Below are 22,069 nucleotides of genomic sequence, written 5' to 3' on the forward strand. Positions count from 1 at the left end.
AAGCTGGAACCTTCTGGAATACATGACAAATAGACGTTGAGATCTTTTGAAATACCTGTCCAGCGAAAACTGGAACCTTTGAAATACGTGACCAGCGAGAAGCTGAAACCTTTTGAAATACATGACCAGTAAAACTGGAACGTTTAAAATACATGACCAACAATAATGCTGGAACATTTTGGAAATACATGACCAACGAGTGTTGGGTCTTTTGGGAAATACACGAATGGTTATGAAAAACTGGGTTTTAATAAAAAGGTTGAGAATGATTGAAATTGGGAGATTATAACCCGAGGGTTGAGAAAATGGTGAATTTTTTGAAAACATTGTACCCAGAGGTTGGAGAATTGATAATCTTGGGAGATTTGGAGATATGAAGGTTTGGAAATGATAGATTTTGAGAGATTGAAACCCGAAGGTTTGGTAATGAGAGAATGGAGAAATTGCAACCTGAAAGTTTGATTTATGATATAGGTTGATTTTGGGAGCTCGACAATTGTGAGCTGGGATTTTTTGAAATACATGACCAAAAGCTGAGTTCTTGTTTTGGGAATACATGACCAGCAAAGCTGGAACGTTTGAAATGCGTGACCAGCAAAAAGTTGGAACGTTTAAAATACCTGACCAGCAAGAAGCTGGAACGTTTGAAATACATGACCAACGAGTGTTGGATCTTTTTTGAAAATACTTGACCAGCGAAAGCTGGAACATTCGAAATACATGACCAGCGAAATGCTGGAATGTTTGGAATACATGCCCAACGAGTGTTGGATCTTTTGAAATACCTAACCAGAAAAAGCTGGGACGTTTGAAATACATGACCAACGAGAAGCTGGAACGTTTGAAATATATAACCAACGAGTGTTGTATCTGACCAGCAAAAAGCCAGAACGTTTGAAATACCTGACCAGCAAGAAGCTAGAACGTTTGAAATACCTGCCCAACGAGTGTTGGATCTTTTGAAATACCTGACCAGCAGAAGTTGGGGCGTTTGAAATACCTGACCAGCGAGAAGCTGGAATGTTTGAAATACATGACCAACGAGTGTTGGATCCTTTGGAAATACCTGACCAGCAAAAGCTGGAACGTTGGAAATACCTGACCAGCAAGAAGCTGGAACGTTTGAAATACATGCCCAACGAGTGTTGGATCTTTTGAAATACCTGACCAGCAACAGCTGGGACGTTTGAAATACCTGACCAGCGAGAAGTTGGAACGTTTGAAATATATGACCAACAAGTTGTTGGATCTTTTCGGAAATACCTGACCAGTAAAACTGGGACATTTGAAATACCTGACCAGTAAAAACTGGGACGTTTGAAATACCTGACCAGCGAAAACTGGGACGTTTGAAATACATCAGCTTTTGGGAGATTTTAAATCAGAACTTGAATTTAGAAGGAGAAAGGTTTTTTATCAGAAGACTGATTTTAGAAGGTTATCGATGTAAGAACCGGATTTTCCAAATGAACTCAATATATGATTGAAAAGTTTGAGAAGTTACCAGTGCGAGAACTGGGTTTTGAAGATGAGCTAGATTTTCAAAATGAGGTTTTAGAAGATAATTCAGGATTTATCCCCTTATCCTGAACGGGGGAAAATAATAAAAAGGATTACCTCATTGAAAGGAGGCATCAGGTTTATCCCTTATCCTGAAAGGGTACATTTTAAAGGTAAAGGTAGATGAAAATTTTAATAAGATTGACGAAAATTCGTTTAATACTTGACATAAATGAGCAATAGCTTGAAGAAAATTTGCTCAAACCAAAAAGTAAATCAACTGAAATGAAAAGACCACAAGATCAATTGAGGATTAACAAAATTTGAGGAAAAGAGCTTTCGTCTAATCCTGCCTGCATATGATGAAAGAGGATGATTATAGATCAAAATAAAATGCCCCAGTATCATGGAGAAGAATGTAAGAATTGATAGAAGATCATTATTTTATTGAAATGGCCCTTTTGAAGAGTACAAAGGCTTTAGAATGAACATTTCAGGTATAAAACTTCTTCAAATGCAGAGCATTGATGGGATCTGACATCTCCACTCCATCTGCGTTGATTAGATGATACGAATTACGAGGAAGCGCTTCCTTAACCACATAAGGGCCTTCCCAATTGGGTGACCACTTGCCCCGTGGTCGATGCTTGAGATGAGTTGTCGATCTGAGTACCAAGTCGTTAACCCGAAATTTTCTCTCAATGACGGACTTGGCATAGTGTCGAGCTATCTTCTGCCGATAAGCTTGAGCGTGCTCTGCTGCCTTGAGCCTCTTTTCATCCAGTAAATCTAGCTGCACCAATCTCTACTGTTGATACTGATCAAGTGGCAATTCTATAAGAGAAGCAAATTTGAGAGCGGGCTTTTGGACATGGAGAGGCAATACCACTTCAGTTCCGTAAACAAGTTCTGAAGGAGTGGCATTAGTCGGAGTCCGAATGGTGGTCCGATATGCCCAAAGTGCGTCATGGATTTTCTCGTGCCAGTCTCGACCTGTTTTCACAGTCCTTTCCAGAATACGGATCAAGATTTTATTGGTAGCCTCTGCTTGGCCGTTCCCTTGGGGATAATAGGGAGCTGAGAAATGATGGAAAATTCTGAATTTAGAACAAAAAGCCTTCATCCTCTCATTTTTGAAATGGGTTCCATTGTCTGAGACAACATCATGTGGTATGCCAAAGCGGCAAAGAATGTTCTTGTGAATGAAAGAAACCACATGGCGGCCTTCTACTGTGCGTAGAGTAACAGCTTCAACCCATTTCGTGAAATACTCTGTCGCAGCCGGGAAGTATTTGTGGCCGTTGGAAGCAGAAGGGGTAATCGGGCCGACGACGTCAAAAGCCCACATAGAAAATGGCCAAGGAGAAACAACTGATTGTAGATATACGGCCGGAGCATGAATGTAAGGCGCATGTAATTGGCACTTGACGCACTTCTTTACAAATCTATGACAGTCCTGCTGCATGGTATTCCAATAGTACCCTGCTTGAATGATCTGCTTGATGAGAGTCTGATAGCCGACATGGCCACCACAAATCCCTTCATGTGCTTCTTGGATAACTTCCATAGCTTCTTCTTTGTCTAAGCACCTTGAATACTCAGAACTGAACCCACGGCGGTAGAGGACATTGGCAAGAATGAAATATCGGGTAGACATACGTTGAATTGCACTTTGCTCCCTTTTAGGCATTTCTGGTGGAAATTCACCAGTCTCAATGAAATTTTTGATGTTTTGGTACCAAGGCTTCTCCTTATGATCGACCTGGTTTACTTGCATAATTGAATCGAAAGCGGGTTGCTCAAGTCTGCCAACTTCAAAAGAACGACATGATTCATTGCCTTTAAATGATAAAATGGAGCCCAGACTGGCTAAACCGTCAACTATCTGATTATGCTATCTTCTGATATGACTGAGCTGAAATTCTTCGAAGCTGTCCACAAGAGCTAGGACGATCTTCTGATATGGGATCAATTTGGAATCTTTCACTTGCCATTCAGTGTTAACTTGACTGACAACAAGTAGAGAGTCGCCAAAGGCATGCACTCTCTTGACATTGAAATTTTGCAGAATTTTGAGGCCTTGTATTAAAGCTTCATACTCGGCCATGTTATGAGTGCATTGGAAACCAAGCTTGAGAGAATAAGGGATCATTTCTTTTTCTGGAGTGATTAACAGGACTTTGATCCCTATGCCAGACATGTTTTTAGAGCCATCGAAGAACAAGTTCCAAACTGGGAGCTGTTGGATATTACAGATGTGCTCATCGGGAAAATCATCCTCTGCTTTAATTTTTTCAGTCAGGGGGAAATCCGCCAACTGATCTGCGATCGCTTGGCCTTTAATCGACTTTTGAGAAACATACTCTAAGTCATATTGCATTAGGAGGACTTGCCATTTCGCAATTCGTCCAGTAAGAAACGGTTGCTCAAGAATATATCTGAGCGGATTAAGTTTTGACAGAAATTTGATTTCAGAAGCCAGTAAGTAATGTCTTAACTTCTGGCACATCCAAACCAGGGCTAGGCAAGTTTTCGCCATTTGAGAATACTTCTTTTCATAGTCAATGAAAGTTTTGCTCACGTAGTAGATGGCGTGCTCTATTAGGCTGCCTTCTTCATACTGCGCGAGGAATCCACCACAGGCATTCTGATTGACAGAAATGTATAGTAGGAGAGGCTTTCCCAGCTTTGGTGGCTTCAAAACTGGTGGATTAAGGAGATACTGCTTGATGCGCTCAAACGAGAGCTGACATTCTGATCCCCATTCAAATTTAACTCCTTTTCTTAGCAAATGGTTGAAAGGCTCGCATCTTAGGGCCAGATTAGAGATGAATCTGCGAATAGACTGAATACGCCCTTGAAGGCTTCGCAATTCTCTTAGATTAGTTGGAGGCGACATATCAATAATGGCTTTTGCTTTAGCTGGATCCACCTCAATCCCTTTCTTGCTGATAATGAAGCCGAGCAGTTTGCCGGACTCCACTCCAAAAACACATTTCTGAGGGTTAAGTCTCAATTTATAAAGAATAAGTCTTTCAAAAACTTGACCAAGAGCATTGTGAACACCCCAAATTTTTTTAAAATCTTTTAAATATTCCCCTTTTGCCCCTACATTCATTTTTTGAGTAAATGAGTCATTTTAAATCTAAATTCTAGTTCATTTCTCAAGTTTTATTGAAATTAAAATCATTTCATATGTTTAAATTGATTTTGGATCTGGATCCATTGCCCAGATCCAAATCTGAATCTCCTTGTTCAAATTTTAAATTAAAATTATAGAAAATACCAAAAACAGTTTTAAATAGCTCGGACGGTCCATCCGACATCTGTTTGGATCCATCAAATCATATTCTTTGATTCGAGTTCCAAAACTCGAAAATTTTCTCAAAACCTAGGTCCAAACCCACTTTTTGAAGAAATTTCTCCAAAATGGTCTGAAACCCTCAGAAAAATACTCTTTGTAAATATTTCTCAGAAAAATACAAAAATTTAGTATTTAAAACTTTGTTTTCTTTTAAAATTTTAGTTTTCTACAACAAAAATACAAAAAAAAAAATTGGAAAATGCAAAATAGAAAAGAAACAAAAAATTAGTTTTTGAAGAAAACCTTTTTTAGAAAAACCATTCTTTGCAAAATAATCTTTTTGAAAACACCCTTTTTGAAAAATCGGGTTTTTGAGAAAACTTCTTTTTGCAAAAATTTGTTAGGGAACCCCCTATGTGCAAAAAACCTGAAAATGAGGGGGGGTCCCTTTGAAATGTATCTTTTTTTAGGGTTTTGATGAAGACTCTTCGTAGAAGAGGGTTACGGAGGCGCCTCCCCCCCCCTTCCAGAACTTTCTTCCTCTCCACACCATGGCCATGTGCAAACTCCCTCCAACAGCCAATTCTCAACCCCTCATCACCAACGAATCCTCCATCTCCCGTTCATCCCCCCAAACCGCATCCTCCTTCCCTCCCTTTAAGAGAAGCCCGCAAGGGATTTCCAATGGACCGCTCCTTCACCCCCGCACCCTCTTCTTCACGCAACATCTGTTTTCACCCTGCCATTGCCTCATCTTTCTCCTTCACGATCCATCTTCGACCCCTCCATCCTCTTCTTCTTGATGGGTCTCCTATCTCTCCACCTCAAACCATTGAGCTTCTCTAGTGAATCCATGATCGACTCCCCATCTTCTTGAAGACATCGACATTTTCTCTAAGGGATTCATCATCGTGGGTTATAATAGCAGAAGACTTCTACAGCAGAGAAGAGGAACTCAGCTCCCTCCTTCAAAGCTCTAAGCAACCCAGTAAGTACCTCTTTCACTAAATATCCCTTCATAGTGTTGCAAATTTTTTTCTTTTCTTTTCTTTCTTTTTTTTGCTTCATCATTTGGTTTGTCCCTCTGATTTTACCCTGTTAAAGCACCATAGGTGGTATTAGATTGCTTGTGCAATCTCAACCCATCTCCGTGCAACAACAATGGAATAAATTAATTCCAACATCTTTGTTTTTTTTTTATTCTGTTGTTATCGTCCCTTCTTTTAAGTGTTGGATGTTGACAGAGTGGTATATTGTAACTCCAGTTTACATCCTATTTTATTTTATTTTATTTTTTATCTCATTGCAATTCCTGCGTTACATTCCACTCTTAATTTCACTTCGATAGTTAGATCTGTCGTATTTTTTTTTTTTTTATTTACCTCTTCCATGTAGTTTACATCTTTTCTGTTTGATCTTCCCCTTTTTTTTTTCTTTTTTTTCTTTCTTCTTTTTTCCTCTCTTTTCTCAATAGCTTCTGGACACATCATGTATGTATATCAGATGCATCTGATCATCCCATCTCTTGCTGTTGTATGTCATGTTTTTATAAGTATATGCGTAAGACTTTGTTCCATTCGATTCATTGAATCCCATTCAACGTGAATAACGGATCTGCTAAGACTAATTCGTCATATGAATCCACCTATATGACACTGTTTGTTGTGTGATTGATTCACGCCAAAATTTTTTAATATGTTTCAGCTCAGTGGGATCAAATTATCAGCATATCTGTTATTTGGTTGTTTAATGTAATATCCCTCTGATTGCTGAAATCAAACATATAGTTGTTCAGCATAATGGGTGTCCTCATTTATGCATTATATGATGGGTCATGTTCTTATGCATAATTTTAGGCAATCAGAATGCATTCTGACTAATTGTAAATAGATTTTTGTGGAATCATCTATTTTGTTCTTTAGGCAGGAAATAATGCAAATATCGATGGAGTTCAACAAGGATATTTCCTGAGATTTACAAAGGTTTTTGAGACCGTTAACATGCTTCATGTTAAAAAAAAAAAAAAAAAGGGGAATATCCTACAAGTGATAAATCGTGGGTTTTGCTAACAACATGAATCCCAAGAGGATATTCAAGGTGTTTTTCAGGTAGAGCCACCCTTCAGCAGAAGATTGTGGCGATAACAGAAATTCCGCAGGGAGTGGTTTATAAGGCTCAGTCAAGTTAAGGCCTCGACTCTTCCATTGGTGAGATTATCCAAGAAACACCCGATTATGCCTCAGCATCAATTGCCATAATAATCACCTAATCACATTAGATGCCTTTCACTTCTTCAAGTGAAATCTGGTATTCGATCTTAACTTCCCCTTTTGAATTTACATAGTTTTCGTTTTCTTCTTCTTTTTTAATACTTATATTTTACTGAAATTCTTTATTCAGGTTGTGTTAAAATCTTGTGCTTTGTCTATATTTATTAAAACTTCGTTGTATATTTATCACAGAATATATGCCATAAAAAAAAATCTTCATCTGACAGATACATTATCTTCACTCGATTCCCTGTACCTGTATTTTCTTCACTATTACCTTCAGCATCAACTCATCTGAAGAGGTTTCATTGGTAAATCTTGAAGCTCTATTTTAACCCCATCTCCGGTGTCTTTTTGACTTTGTCAAATAGGTCGATGATAATGCGTGTCAAATGTAGTTAGATTTCCTATAACCTCAACCACTGGCATGCTTCCATGAATGGTGATCTATAAATTTCAGTTTTAAATTTATCTCTCTCCCTTATCTTTCTAAAATTCCTCAACCCATCATGTATCTCCATTGTATATGGATCCACCATTTTTTTTACCATTGACCAACACTTGATTATAATTCCATGAAGAGATTTTGATGGTCCCTCTGGAGTAATTGCATAGAATGGATTGTTAATTTGTTGAGCTGGATTTCACAGCTAGGTCCATGATCCTGGCATTTGATCTACAGAAGTCGATATCAAGGTGATAACAGAGTTGGAAGAAATGCTGAATTTTCATGTCAAAAGTCACGGATCATCAGGAAATCCGTGACTAATATAATACAATCATAGTAGCTCATATACATACCTGTTATCTGCCACACAACGTCTACAGTTCCCCACGCATTACCAGCAGATTGCACAGAATTTCACCATATGTGTAAATATTTATGTTCCCTGTGTCCTCCTGTACACTCCCCCTTACATTTTCGTGTACTTACAGTAATACTTTCGGGTCTCATCAACACCTTGGCATGTCTTCTCCCTGTACAACATCCACATGCCAAACATACTGTCCACTCTTCACTATGACCTTAACCACTGCAAACATCATTTCACCTTCATACCTGTTAGTCATCACGAATTGCACCTTGCTACAATACTATTAGTAGCAATACCGTTGTGGCTTCTTAGGGCCTACAACAATACAAGAAGGAAAACCACTGTCACAAGCCATGTAAAACACTGCTGCACATGCCACCTTAACCACTATTACGAAATGCACCTGTTGCACATCACTTCTTTCATCTTTTCACCTATCTCACTGCTACATGTTCACGTTACATTCACTCCAAACATTTGTTGCAATAACGCATCAGTTACATGCCTGTTCATTCACCATCCCACATGGCTATAGCATCCCATCACAACCTCTGTTTTCCCTCGTCCAGTATCCCCTGATTGTTGCAAATACAGCAGCTTCCATCACATGGCACTGTGCTGCCTCCTTACACTTTCACCCTCCCCTCAATGTCACTTTACTGTAGGTATCTCATCCAACACATGGCATCTCCTTTCACCTGTTCCATCATCACTCACAGTACTTAACCCCACTTTCACTATTGGCATCTATGCCCAACCACCATTGTGTCCTGTTAGTATTCAGTGAACAGTCACCTTAGTACTTTGTTAACACTTGCTGAAAATTATCCTGCAAAGGTATGTTGTTCACTGATTATAAATCCAAAACTGTATCATTTTTTTGCTATAATTCATGCAGCACCCACTGCTGTATCTTCTTGTTGCATCTACCAGATTATCTCTCATCCACCTACTTTAAATGTATGTCATATGTAATATGCTTACATATATACATATGTATATGAATATATATATATATATATGTATATATATATATATATGTATACACGTACATATATGTATATATTCATAGGTATATATATATATATACATAGGTGTTCTTCATCCTTTCCATCATTTATATCTTAGTATATGAATATTTTCCTAGATATCCATGTGATATATGCCATTATTCTTCTAATTTTCATATTAACCCAAGTGTTTCGCAGGAAATATGCGGATAAAGTCATTATTTGGAGTTATAAATTCAATTTTATTCATTGTAATAGCTAGATTTGAATGAAAATTTACATTTCCTATCTTAGATAGAATGGATGAGCATTGAGAAAACCATGAATTGCTTGTTTTCATGCATTTTGCCTTCATTTCTCAAAAAATCTCACAAATGGCAACACGAATGGCACGTGCACCATTTCGTAAGAGGTAAATTAACCCTAAGTTGATGATTTACATCAACGGCCATAGTCGGGATGTAAACAAGACTTAGGATTTTTATCTTTTATAAAATAACACTGGGTCCACAATGGATCCTTTTTCAAAAATCATCATATTTTTAAATACTTCATCTTTTATCAGAGTTTAATTTAAAATTAATTTAATATATATACCAATGGCCATAGTCAGGGTATATTGAGAATTAATTTCATTTTAAACTCTATAAAAGCACAAAATATGTTTCATTCTTCACTTGAATTTAAATATAGATTATTATATAATACATTCAATGACCATAGTCAAGGATGTATTATATCTTCAATCTTGTTTTAATTCATTTAAAGAATGGAATGGCCTTCCAAAAATCCAATTTGAAATTCTTCAAATTCATTCATCATTTAGGATAAAATTACATCATACTTTCAAAAATTCATTTTTCAAAAACTCCAAGTAAATGTAAATATCTTCCTCAATCTATCTCCTTATCAAATCCGATTTATCCTTTCATTTGTCAAAATTCTATTTTTAAATCTCAAAGTTCAATTTAACTTTGAGATTTCATATTCAGATTCAAATCAGATTTCAAAAATCAAATTTGACTTTGACATTCCAAAATTCATTCAAAATTCCAAACCAATCTCTAAATTCAATTTAACTTTGAGATTCTTGATTCATCTTCTAAATTTCAAATCCAAGGTCTAATTTGACTTCGAAATTCATTTGTATATTCAAAGATTCAATTTCTAAAATTCATTTTTCAAATTCAACTTAAACTTGGAAGTTCTTGATTCATCTTCTGAAATTTGACTTCAAATCCATTTTTAGGATCCAAGATTCAACACTCATATTGGATCTCAGACTTCAGATCCAATTCCTCTTTAGGATCCAGAGTCCAATTCCACTTTTGGATCTCAGACTTCAGATCCAATTCTCCTTTAGGATCCAAACTCCAATTTCACATTTGGATCTTAGACTTCTGATCCAAATCCATCTTAGGATCCAGAACCCAATTTCAGATTTCAGATTTTAAATCCATCTTTAGATCCAATTCCATTCCCAATTTTAGACTTCAAATCCAATTCTACTTTCAGATCTCATCCATTCTTAAATACCATTTGATTATCTCAGATCCATTCCAAACTTAAAAATCCAAATTTGATTCCATCTCAAGTATTCATTTCCTTTCCTAAATTCAAATTCAAATTCAAAGTCCATTTCTGACTTTGAAACTTCATTTCCTTTCATTTCAAAGCTTCAAGTCATTCTTTCTCATTTATCCTTCCAAATCCTAATTTACTTCAGAAACTTAGAACTCCTCTGATCTATCTCAAGTTCTAAGTTAAATTAAATCATTTCTTCACTCCTTTACCAAGTTCATCTTCAAAATACTTGGAAATTTCTAAATCAATTTTTCAAAAAGAGCATACATCCTCGCATTGCACAAGCATGATTCTTTGTGCATTTTAGAGTTAGAATAAATTCTTAGATTATATTTAGGCAAAGCAAAAAGGCATAGATTCGATCCTTGGTTCGATTACCCCTGGTAAAGGCGCCAGGAACGGTCGAACCTCGTACCGACGAGCGAATCCCGTCTCTCCTTTTCCCGCAAATTTTCAAAACGGAGGCGAGTTATTTGCTAAATATTTTTCAAATCAAGGTCAAGTGAAAACCCGCAAAATAGTTCCTCTTCTCTCTTTCTTTCTTTCTTTTCTCTTCTCTCTTTTTTTCTTTTCTCGCTTTTATTCTTCTCCCTTCAAAAAGGAGGAAAATAGAGGTTAGAAAAGGAAAAGAGAAGGAAGAAAGAGAAACCATAAAGAGAGGAAAATTTTTGCGATGATCATAGTTTTGGCGACCGTGATGGGACCCATCTTCGTCCGGTTGAATTTATGCCTTTGCTTTGCTTAAATATTTTCTAAAGTCTTTATTCTTCTATGTCAGCTACATTTTCATGCAAACCTTAGGAGCCTAGATTTTGTCCTAAGCTGACATCATTGCATATAGGATCTAAGTATGGTTTGGTAGGACCATATTGAGGAGATTATATCCATGTTCACATTAGACTTAGGTTTTAAATACAACTCTCCTTAATTTTAAGGATTGAATGCAGACAATGTATGCAAGTGTATGCTTCTTTTCATTTAAATCTATCTCTTTAGGACTTGCATTAGAGCCTTTTGATCTTATCGCATGTTGATCATATTTTGAAAACATCCCTACCTATATTTGTCCTGGTCTTCACGTTGCTGGGCTGTCTCACTGAACCATAGTTCGGGAGAGAGCCTCACAACTGGACCGCTTATTTGGGTTCGCGCCCCCCTACCACGTACCTAAGGGCCATAGTCCGAGGTATATCGGTGGGTGCTCAAGGATGTTGGGAAGCCCTTACCTTAGAATCGAAGAGATATCTTATATGCCACGTACTTCGAGCTTCGGCTTGAGTATATCGGCATACCTTGATTGGAATCAGATGATATAAATCTTAGAGTTAGGATTAAGGTCCTATCAGCCATTTCAAATATTGCATATAGAGTCAACTTTAGGGAATGTTGTTTGTGTATCCTTGCTTATATATCTGTGATTGTATGATATTTTATATATATATCTTCCTTATATTTTCCAAAACCCTGGGTATATATTTCAAAATTTCCTCTTTGTTTTTAAAACCCAGGTGTATTATTCTTTCTCTCCTTCTTCTTCCTTTAAAATTCTTCCAAATTCTTTTGATCCTGCCTGTAAGTTCTTAAAATTTTAAATCTTTACCATTCATTTATTCTCTTATGATTTTATATTCTTGTTTATATTTTCATAAAAATCTCTTTTCGTCAAGAGATATCCTTTTCAAAATAATATTTTCTTTTTCATATTTTTAGTTGGTTACTCTCCCTCGTAGAGTAAACAGCGCAATTGTCACAAATTTTGTGGTGACTCGATCCCTAGTAATGGGATACAATTGTTTAGATTTCAACCTAAATCCTCCCTCTTGTCAAAATTTTTCCAAAAAAGTTTCTCTGGTCTAAAAACCTCCTCTTTCCTCTACAGAGAGATCACAGATATCCGAAAATGGTCACGACGAGAGGGGGAAAAGAAACAGTTCCTCAACTCAGCGATAGTGAGGCGGAAGAGATAAGCTCTCCTAAATCAGTCAAGGGACAAAGTCAGAACAAGAAGGATGACATCGACCCCGCTATGTATGACATGTTCCAAAAGATGATGGCAAGGATGATGTCAGAGCAAGCCGATGCTAAGCTGAAAGAGACTGCTCCTAAAAGCAAGCTGAGGAAGAAGCCTGTAAAGAAGCAAGTCAGAATCATCAGAAAGAAGGTGCAGCCAGACACTGCTTCTGAGGAATCAGAGTCAGTCGAGGAAGAGTCAGAAGAGGAAGAGCAGATTCTCTACAAGCAGAATCCTCCGAGACAGTCTGTAAAGATAGTTGCGGAAGAGCCCGAATCTGTCAACAAGCCCAAGTCTGGGGCTCGAGCAGAGGACCTGATGAGTAAACAGATGAAGGAGATGAATCGAGCGATTAAGGACATTCAAGCCAAGGGTAAGGGCAAGCAGACCTACACTGGCGAAGATTTTTACGATGGTCTAGATGGGGACGATAACCTAGAGAATCTTCCTCGCAAGTTTCTCAAATTTGATGGGACTGGCAACCCTAAAGCCCACTTGGCCACATTTTATGCAGAGTGCAGTCGTTTCAGGAAAGATAACAGGGCTTTGTTCATCTGTTTTCCCCGCAGTTTGGAGGGTGTAGCAGCCAGATGGTATGCCGATCATGTGAATCCTATCAAACTACGAGAGTTTGATAAGGTAGTAAATCTGTTCATCGAGCGCTTCTTATTCAACACAGAAGCCTCACCTACATTAAATCATCTTTACAACCTGAAGCAAGGAGAGAATGAAAGGGCAGGTGATTTCATTCACAGGTGGAGAAGCACCTGTAACAAGATGAAGGTACCCATTCCAGAGGAGCATGCACTGCAGGTGATCCTCAACAATTTCTCTCAGCCCATAAGGAGCCTCATCGCCACCTCCCCGGCGAAATCCTTCATCAAGTTGATTGAGCGGGCTGAATGGCTCGAAGCAGGAATAGAAAGCGGACTTTACGAGGGCACGCCTCTGGTCAAGAATGTTCAAGACCAGAAGAAGAAGGCGCAATTTGCTCATTCAGTTTTTACCTTCTGCAATAATCTTGGCAGCAGCAGCAAGGGAAACAAGAACAACAGTGGCAGTGGTCCGAGAGTAGATCAGGGCAAGGAGCAGAAGGAGAGATTTTATAAGAACAATGACAAGCCGCCTCAGCAAAAGGGTGATCTTCAAGAAAATCCCAAATACATCAAGTGGGAGAAAGATCGAGTCTTCACTCCATTATCTGAGAGTTTAGAAGTGATTATGAATTACCTTTTGAAGCACGGGATGATCAAACTCCCTAAGATCGCAGATCCTCCCGTAATGTTGGAAAAATTCAAGGACCAATTCTGCAAGTACCACAGGGCAACGGGGCATGATACAGAGCACTGCTTCGTCCTCAAGCACATGATACAAGACTGCATTGACAGAAGTGAGCTGATAGAGGATGAGGAAGAAAAGCAGCCAGCAGTCCTGACAGAACCATTTCCGGACCACTCGAAGAATTAATAAAGCCAAAGTTTTGTTTGCTTTCGTCTCTTTTTTTTTGTCAGTTGTCTTGTAGGGGTTAGTCAGCCCAGTCTTCTATGAGTCTTTTCCTTTTCAAGTTCTTGTAAATATTCGGTTGTTATCAAAATTTTGCTTATCAAATGAAATGTCAATTTCCTTTATATCTTTTATAGTGCTTCTTTTTCCTTTGCCATATTGGGGCATTTTAATTCCCGTTCTTTTCAGAATGCGGGGCAATCCTGACATCATTCACGAGAGAAATGATATTACCTATGAGGGCTTTTTCAAAAATCATGAAATTTTAAAAATCTTCGTTATGACCAAGAAGTTCAAACATTCCTTGGTCTAACCTTTGACAAAAAATCAACCCTCGCGTTGATCATGTCTTCAAAAATAAGTTTTTCAAACCATTATATTGAAAGATCAACCCTTGTGTTGGTCTTATCTTCCAAAATGAGTTTTAAACTTTTATATTCAAAGATCAATCCTTGTGTTGATCTTATCTTTCAAAATGGATTTTAAATCTTTATATTCAAAGATCAACCTTTGTGTTGGTCTTATCTTTCAAAATGGATTTCAAATCTTTATAGATCAACCCTTATCTTTCAAAGCGGATTTCAAAAACCTTTACATTCAAAGATCAATCCTTGTATTGCTCTTATCTTCCAAAATGGATTTCAAATCTTTTTATTCAAAGATCAACCCTTGCATTGGTCTTATCCTCCAAAATTGATCTCAAAACTTTTCAAAGATCAACCCTGGCGTTGTTCTTATGGGTTATAAATCATCATATTCAAAGATCAACCCTGGCGTTGTTCTTATGGGTTATAAATCATCATATTCAAAGATCAATCATTGCATTGGTCTTATCTTCCAAAAATGGGTTTTAAATCATTATATTCAAAGATCAACCCCTGTGTTGGTCTTATCTCCCAAGATTGGTTTCTAAAAATATTATATTCAAAGATCAACCCTTGTATTGATCTTATTATCAATTTCGAACTGTCATTTTTAGAAATCAGATCCAATGTTGATCTTCTTCTTCAAAATTAGGTATTCAAAACCATTGCCTTCGAAAATTCACCCTCATGATGATCTCTCATGTTTGATTTAAAGGATCAAATCTCGCGCTGATCATTCTTCTTGTGGTGGATTGTTCTTCCCCCAAAATGATTTCTCACTTATCTTTTAAATAAACATTTTTCTTCCAAGATCCCATATGCAGGCAGAATCAGAAAAAACTCTTTTTTTTCTCAAAACTTATAAATCTTCAGTTAATTTTGGTATCTTTATCTGTTTCATTCATTTTATTCATATTTTATCAAGTTTACATCAATTTTACAAAGTTTTATCAATATTTCCTCAAATTCCATTAAATTTTATCAATACTTTATTTCCCTTTCAGGTTAAGGGATAAACCTGATGCCTCTTTCCCATGAGGTATTTCCTTTATTCTTTCCCACCCTTTCAGGTTAAGGGAAAAACCTGACCCTCGTTGTCCGAGGTGTTCCCGCTCAGGTTAAGGGATAAACCTGACCCTCGTTGTCCGAGGTATTCCCATTCAGGATAAGGGAAAATCCTGAAACCCCTCGTGGGAGCAATAACGCTACCTACAAGGATTCTTTTGTAAATACAAGTTTTGTCAACCTTTATTGATTTTATAAATTTATATCAATTTCTCTTCACCTTCATAAATTCTATTCAGGATAAGGGAAAATCCTGAGACCCCTCGTAGGAGCAATAACGCTACCTATGAGGATTCTTTTTGTAAATATAAGTCTTGTCAATCTTTGTTAAATTTTCTAGATTTATATCAATTTTCCTTCATTTAATTTTTCTTAAATTCTATTCTTTTTCCCATTCAGGATAAGGGAGAATCTTGAGACCCATCGTAGGAGCAGTAATGTTACCTACGAGAATTTTTTTGTAAACACAAGTTTTCTTCATTGATTTTCTAAATTTATATCAATGTCTCTTTATCTTAATTTCCTTAAAATTCTTTTTCCCATTCAGGATAAGGGATAATCCTGAAACCCCTCTTAGGAGCAATAACGCTACCTATGAGGATTCTTTTGTAAATACAAGTTTTTCCAATCTTTATTGATTTTCTAGATTTATATCAAATTGCCTTCACTAAATTTTCTTAAATTCTATTCTTTTTCCCATTCAGGATAAGGGATAATCCTGAGACCTCTCGTAGGGGCAACAATGCTACCTATGAGAATTCTTTTTGCAAATACAAGTTTTATCAATCTTTATTGATTTCTAAATTTATATCAATTTCTCTTCAAATTCTACCCTTTTTCCCATTCAGGATAAGGGATAATCCTGAGATCACTCATAGGGGCAACCATGCTACCTGTGAGAATTCTTTTCACAAAAATAAATCAATTTCCTCAAATGTTCTACATTTTCTTCAAAGTTCTATATCCTTTTTTCTTCTTCTCAAAGTTTATTCTTTCTATATTTCCCGTTCAGAATAAAGGGTTTAAATCCTGAAAATTGGACCGCATACCTGGTCCACCTAAATCATAGATCATAAATTCTAAATCTTGTCATATCCCTTCTAAATTCAAGTCTCAAGTTATCTCTTCACTAAATCCTCTTTCCCTTTCAGGTTAAGGGATAAACCTGAATCATTTTATTCTAAATTCTCCATAAATGTCTATTCTATTTCCCCTTCAGGTTAAGGGATAAACCTGAATCATTCTTTTCCTAAATTTCTCATCAAATGTCTATTCCATTTCCCCTTCAGGGTAAGGGATAAACCTGAATCATTCTTTTCCAAAATTTCTTATCAAATGTATATTTCATTTCCCCTTCAAGATAAGGGATAATCCTGAAAACCCGACCTTTCTTCTTGCTTCGATCTCTAAATATCTTAAATAGGCCAATCTCCTTCCCGACTCTCAGTTGGAAAACCTAGTGTTCGCACTGGTTATTTTGCTAAATTTTCAAATCTAAAGATCAAGTTCAGTCCTCGTGCTGTTTGTTCCTCAGAAAGTCTCAATCTTAGATCAAATCATTAAATCAAAGGTCGTTAAATGAAATGTCCCAGTTACTTCGTTGGTCGTTAAATGATTAAAATGAAATGACCCAGCTACTTCGCTAGTCGTTAAATGATTAAATGAAATGTCCCAGCTACTTCGTTGGTCGTTAAATGATTAAATGAAATGTCCCAGCTACTTCACTGGTCGTTAAATGCTAAAATGAAATGTCCCAGCTACTTCGTTGGTCGTTAAATGATTAAATGAAATGTCTCAGCTACTTCGCTGGTCGTTAAATGATTAAATGAAATGTCCCAGCTACTTCGCTGGTCGTTAAATGATTAAATGAAATGTCCCAGCTACTTCGCTGGTCGTTAAATGATTAAATGAAATGTCCCAGCTACTTCGCTGGTCGTTAAATGAAATGTCCCAGCTACTTCGCTGATCGCTAAATGAAATGTCCCAGCTACTTCACTCGTCGCTAAATGAAATGTCCCAGCTACTTCGCTGGTCGCTAAATGAAATGTCCCAGCTACTTCGCTGGTCGCTAAATAAAATGTTCCAGCTACTTCGCTGGTCGCTAAATGAAATGTTCCAACTCCTTCGTTGGTCGTTAAATGAAAGGTCCCAGATTTTTCTGGTCATTAAATGAAATGTCCCAGCTACTTCGCTGGTCATTAAATGAAATGTCCCAGCTACTTCCCTGGTCGTTAAATGAAAGGTTCCAGCTCCTTCACTGGTTGTTAAATGAAAGGTTCCAATTTTACTGATCAGAATGTCCAAAATCATAAATTGCAACTAAAGGTCGCATCAAAATCTATATTGAGTAAATATTTCACATAGAAGTCATGAAAACTTTGCCAATTTGCTAAAATTATTTGTTGATTCCAAATAAATCTTATTGCACAAAAGAACTACCTCTGATTACCTCTAGTATTCTTTCAAAAAAGGTGAAACTTTTTGCGAGAAAGAGGTAAAATTCAAATCTTTTCCTGTTGATCAACCAAAAGGATGAGAAAAATATCCTCGGTATGATTGGTGAAAGAAATATTTGATGACGTTGAAAAGCCGAAAGCGAATTGATATTGATCATAGCTATGGCGCGTGTTTAAAGACGATTTTCTGGCAATTAGGCAGTGGAAATATCCTGAGCCATAAAAGAATCCACTCAATCCATATCCTCTCATTTTAAAGTTGTAATCAAATATCTGCAAAAGGGATCTCTCAATTGTCGTCAAGATGAAGGCAAATTAAGCAAGTAGACCCCCGGGGCCAAAGAAGATTTGGATCATCTACCGAGATGAAGGAGTTTATGAAGGATCCTTCCAGGGAAAGTTCAGATCACCATCAAGATGAAGGCGAGTGTGATGGACCTACCGACAAACCCTAAATGATATTTGATTTCAACTATCGTCTAAAGACCTTTGAGCCAATATCATGTATAATCCTTGAGAAAAAGAATGATTGGAGCATCTCCGAGATGAAGGAGTTTGTGACGTACCCTTCCCTGAAAAAGAGAGAAAAGTCAGGACATCTCCAAAATGAAGGATGATGTAAAAAGCCCGAAAAGCCCAATGACTCAAAAAAGAGTGCAAAAAGATCATCACGGGAAGACACCCAGATATCAAACTGCCGAAATTGCCAGAAGTCATCTTTTCTCATGCAAAATTCTTTTGTCAATGTATTTTCACTACTTGTTTTTATGAAATTAAGAATATTTCTTCTCTTCTCATATCAGGGAAATGGATAGCCTCCTTGAAGAAAATCATCAGCGCTAAAATTTTGAATTTGACTCTTAAAGACCGAGAAGTTAACCTCGTTGGAGGAAATACTCTAGGTAAAAGAGGGAATATCTTTGCACACATATGCACAGTTTCAAGCATTGAAGTCAACTATAAATTTATCTTATTGGCAAAATTTTCTAGATATTCTCAGAATGAAATAAGTAGTCAATATCCATTTTGATGCAACCTAGCGTTGTTTATATCTTCCAGAAGAGTTACCCCATTCAGTTGAAGTATCTCTCCTATCCCATCACGGTTTCGAGAAATCCGTATGGTTGTTCCCACTTGGGTTAAGGGTCAAAACCTGTACTTTCTGCGAGAGGTCATTAAATTCAAAAGTTGGTTTCAGTCTCAGCAATGAGACGCCCAAGCTCATCCCTTTTTCAAAACTTTAGGGAACCCCATTTCCTTCCTCCTCTCACAAACCCCTTTCGGATTTTTTCGTCCAAACTCCGAAGGTCTCATCATGGTCTCTTCGCTCGAGATTCCATATGGTCGTCCCCTTTAGGTTGTGGTTAAACCTGAATCTCGTTCCAAACGAGTTTCCCTCGTTTTGACGAGGTGTTTTCCTCCAGTCCCATCATGGTTCCTCTTATCGAGGAATCCATGCTTTGTATATCCATCATAAAATCCTACTTGAGCTTCATCTCGTGAAACATTTGCCAAAATGTCCCATCAATGTCCTCACATATTCCTTTCCCCATTCAGATTATCTTGATATATCTCTGTCCCATCCAGGTTAAGGGCTAAACCTGAGTCACTCAAAAAGCTGATCTTGTCTCACCCATGAGACTAGATCGAAACTCCTATCATTTCGGGATCATCACCCAAAGTCCCATCACGATTTCCTCATTTTCTACTCAGTCGTATCACTTTCGAGGACTTCGTCTTCCAAAAGCCATTCAAGGATAGAGTTTTAAATCTGAAAAACCATGTCTTTTAAATCAAATTCTTCCACACCCAGTTCAGATCTGCTGACTGGGACATTTTCAAAATTTGGAGTGTTATCTTTGCCACTAAGCTCGGCTTTCAACCGGCTTAGTAGCAAAGAGGGGCATCAAACTTATAAAGAATAAGTCTTTCAAAAACTTGACCAAGAGCATCAAGGTGATCCTCTTCTTCCTTAGACTTGACCAGAATGTCGTCCACATATGCATCCATATTCTTGTGCATTTGATCGTGGAAAATGACGGTCATTGCCCTTTGATAGGTTGCTCCGTCATTTTTGAGCCCAAATGGCATGACTGTGTAGCAAAAGGTTCCCCATGGGGTAGTAAATGAAGTTTTGGACTGATCACGAACGGCCAGCTTGATCTGATTATAACCTGAATATCCATCCATGAAAGAAAACATGGCATGACCTGCTGTGCTATCGATCAAGAGGTCAATATTAGGAAGTGGATAATCATCTTTCGGGGTAGCCTTATTGAGATCCCTGAAATCAATGCAGATCCGAACTTTTCCGTTCTTTTTAGGGACTGCTACGATATTTGCCAACCAATCTGGATAATCAATGGCCCGGATGAAGCCTGCTTTTAACAAATCTTCAAGTCCTTCCTTGACTTGCTGCTCAATTCGAGGGTCTAACTTCCTCAATTTCTGCTTGATTGGTCTGGCTTCTGGTTTCAACTTGAGTCGATGCTCAACCAGCTTGATATCCAATCCTGACATATCTTCATAAGTCCAGGCAAATGCTTCCTGATACTTTTCGAGGAATTGGATGAGTTTAGCTTTTTCAATTTCGCTTAGACTCGACCCAATTTTTAGAATTTTCGGATCATCTTCTTACCCAATGTTGATATCTTCAGTTGGATCTTGAACCAAAGATGATGGTTCATCCTGCTTCTGAATGTGAGCAAATTCTGGCAGTTCCTGAATGGTGGAATCAAACTCGGTCGGCTCTTCAGTCTGCTCTGCTGCCTGACTGACTTCTGCTCTGTCTTTCATCTCAGGAAACCTTGCCAATTTTAGATACTTGGGATTGATAACAAATCTTGTCATTGATTCAGGAGTTAATAGTCCTGAAAATGTAAGAAAGGTTGTTTAAGAGAAAGTACGAGCCAAATCAAATTTTTGTATAAAGCAAAGGGAAATGTCATAGACAAAGAAGAAATGATAGATGCCCGAATATGAGGAAAAAGATTAATCTTTCATTGATCGAAGCAAAGTATTTACAAGACACTGACAAAAAGATGAAACTGTATTGTCCCTACAAGATTTAAACAAAAGATAAAAAAAGAAAACAGGAAAACTAAGGCATCATCTCTTCATTGGCTTCCTCTGACAAAAACTTTCTTTTTGCTGAAATCCTGGCCAGTGAATCCCAACCCTGAACTGTCTGCATGCCGAACTGGAATTATGGGCTCTATCATGTCGTCTTCATCTTTCCCCATGCCTCGGAATGGTTGATATCCATGTTTGACCAACAGATCGAATCCCTTTCTTGCTTTAGAAAACTGAGGAAATAAGGGATGATCTTTGAAGGAGGTGTAATTAATGCGTCCTCCTAGCTTGAAGAAACAAGGTCCCTGCCATTGGACCGTAGCTGTGACATTCTCTTTATCCATGACATCTTTTAATTTCAGCATCTCTAGGCTATCGCTAAGATTGATTTCATTCGCTTCTCGGATGCTTGGAATATCAGCTGTGAATGTTGGACGAGGAATCATAGGCTGTGGCAGCCTTTCTTCAGGGTCTTCGCCCAAAACGGTAGTGATCATTCCACCTTTGGACCACTTGATGCATTGGTGGAGAGTTGATGGAACGACATTGGCATTGTGGATCCATGTTTGTCCCAACAACAAGTTGTAAGTTGACGGCACATTGACGACATGGAATAAGACGGTATGCACTGAGTAATTAATGAAGATTTCTAAGAAGATCTTGCCCTTGGCAGTCTGCCCGTGATTGTCAAAACCGTAGATGGTAATAGGATTAGGCACATATTCTTCATCTTTCAATCCCAGTGCTTTCGCTGTCATCTCTGGGCAAATATTGAGGCTGCTGCCTCCATCAACGAGCACATGCGGGACAGTCATGCCCCGGGTCCTGACTACGATATATAATGCATTGTTGTGAAATGAATGAGGCTTTGGCAAGTCCTCATCAGAGAAAGTAATAGGCACATTTGTCATTGCCTGATTCACAATCTGCGCCATGTCTTCGGGTGTGGTGTTCGGCTTCACCTTGATTTTTCTTAATAGATCATCCAACTTTTCCTGATGCTTGGGAGAATCATGAGTTAATTCGAAGATGGAAATGTTGGAGAGTGCCGTAATTGGCTTCTGGAAATCATCGGCCCGTTCCTCTGCTGCTTTAGAGGTTTCTGCCTTTTCTG

This window comes from Nuphar pumila, chromosome 8 (genome assembly GCF_984573655.1).
Source record: "Nuphar pumila chromosome 8, dmNupPumi1.hap1.1, whole genome shotgun sequence".
NCBI lineage: Eukaryota > Viridiplantae > Streptophyta > Magnoliopsida > Nymphaeales > Nymphaeaceae > Nuphar > Nuphar pumila.